Source organism: Fukomys damarensis, unplaced genomic scaffold (genome assembly GCF_012274545.1).
Source record: "Fukomys damarensis isolate Sample0158 unplaced genomic scaffold, DMR_v1.0_HiC HiC_scaffold_33, whole genome shotgun sequence".
Taxonomy (NCBI): domain Eukaryota; kingdom Metazoa; phylum Chordata; class Mammalia; order Rodentia; family Bathyergidae; genus Fukomys; species Fukomys damarensis.
The window spans coordinates 37,764,398-37,766,399 of NW_022900945.1; the positions used below are offsets into that span (position 1 = coordinate 37,764,398).

General features: G+C 34.8%; 1 non-coding gene across 1 annotated transcript; it reads left to right on the forward strand.

Moving 5' to 3' along the window:
• Window positions 1–892: 892 nt before the first annotated feature.
• Window positions 893–1,053, forward strand: LOC117284072. Its single transcript, XR_004515158.1, has one exon. It is a non-coding gene; the product is annotated as a U1 spliceosomal RNA (small nuclear RNA).
• Window positions 1,054–2,002: the final 949 nt, after the last annotated feature.

The following is a 2,002-nucleotide window of genomic DNA, read 5'->3' on the forward strand; positions in this document are numbered from 1 at the left end:
GTGCCCTTTTTTCAAAGATCAGATGAGTTTGACCTTGAATTTTTTAGTATGTTCTGTACTGTTCCATTCACCTTCATGTCTGTTTTTCTTGCCAGTGCCATTTTTTTTAATCCCTGTGATTTTGCAATATAAATTGAAACCTGAGACTGTGATGTCTCCTGATTTGTTTTTAATTCTCAGGATTGCTTGTGTTAATCTGGCTCTATTCTGGTTTTGCATAAATTTCCCCCATTCTATCCGAGATGCTATTGATAATTGTATTGAGATTATATTAAATGTTTATATCAGTATTGACTTTATGGCCATTTTAACAATATTGGTGATGTGGAGAGAAACAACAAAAGGGGGAAATAATCTTGTCAGTTATTCTTCAGACAGAGCAGTAGTATCTAAAATATATAAAGAACTCAAAACTTACATCCCAAGACTGAAAGACCCCAAAAAATAGACAATGGAAATGAATAGACACTTCTCAAAGGAAGAGTACAAAAGACCAATAGATAGGGCTGGGGATTTAGCTCATTGGTTCTGCCACCTGCCTCTCAAGTACAAGGCCCCTACTTCACAAAAAGAGGCAAATAGATGTTCAACATTTCCAGCCATTAGAAAAATGAAAATTAGAACACTGAGAAATAATGAATATCAAAATAAGTACAGTAATAACAAGCATTGATGAGGCTATAGGAAAAAGGAACTATTCTATACTTTTGAAGGAAACATAAACTGCTATGACCACTATGAAAATCAATTTGGAGAGTCTTCAAAAAACAAAAAGTAGAAATTCCATTTGCCTATCTCTTACCCTCCTAGACATCCTCCTGAAAGATATAAATAAATCATATGACAGTGATACATGTGTTCCCATGTGTGTAGCAGCATGATTCATAACTGCTAACTCTTGGAAGAAGCCAATATATCCATGAACAGATAATTGGATAAAGAAAATTTGGCATATTGCACTCCTAATGTACTGACCTTAGCGATTTCCCAAAATGTGGGAAAGTCAATTGTATCATTTGTGGTAGTAGGAGATTGCATTTGAGCCTTCCCCTGCAAAGAGAGACAGAGGGAGAGAGAGAGAGAGAGAGAGAGAGAGAGAGAGAGAGAGAGAGAGAGGGGGGGAGGGAGAGAGAGAGAGAGGCAGAGAATTTTTGTATATAAACAAAAAGAGAACTACCCTGACAGAAAGAAGCATAAATTTGAGTAATCTGTGGAAAATGGATCACTTTGTGACCATAATGTTAAATGAAATAAATCAGACAAGCAAGTGTAAATATCTCATCATTTTTCTTATATAAGAAACTCATATATAAAGATTTAAAGAACAAAATAAAGAATGAATGATTGGAAACATGGAGATAGATCTACCGCGAACGGAGAAAAGATGTTGAGAGGAGCGAGGGAGAAAGGAGAAAAGGGAAGTAAACACAAGACGTCATGTAAAATGCCAACTCCTCAATTAAATATAAACATGATGGAATAAAAACATATACTCATGGAAATGTTTCTTTCTTGTCCTCATTGAGTTTATTGATACTTTTAAAATATACAGTACAGTTAATTTATCATTAGGATCTTGTGCCTTTACATGACAGGTCTCGGTTCTCACTTTTTCCCCTTGTCCCTGCCCTCCCTTCACCCTCTCCGCCATTCCCTATTTGCAAAGACTTTGTTTCCAGTTTTTGATGTTCTCATATTTTTTCTTTTCCCCTACCCTTTCCACTTCATTTCTTAAAGTGGCAAAGAGCTAGGGATGTAGTTCAGGGCAAAGCACTGGGTTGAATCTCAAAATGAACAAACAAATAAGTAGGAATAAATAAAAATGCTTCACTAATGTAATTAGGAAAGAGGAGGTTGTGTATTAAAATTTATATGTTTTTGAGTTTAATGGAATAATTTTGATTGTTATTCTTCCTTTACAAATATTACAGATCCTTCTTGTAAAGATATACACAAAGCTATTATTTTGTTCTGTCTGTATTTATACATTGCATTGGATCAT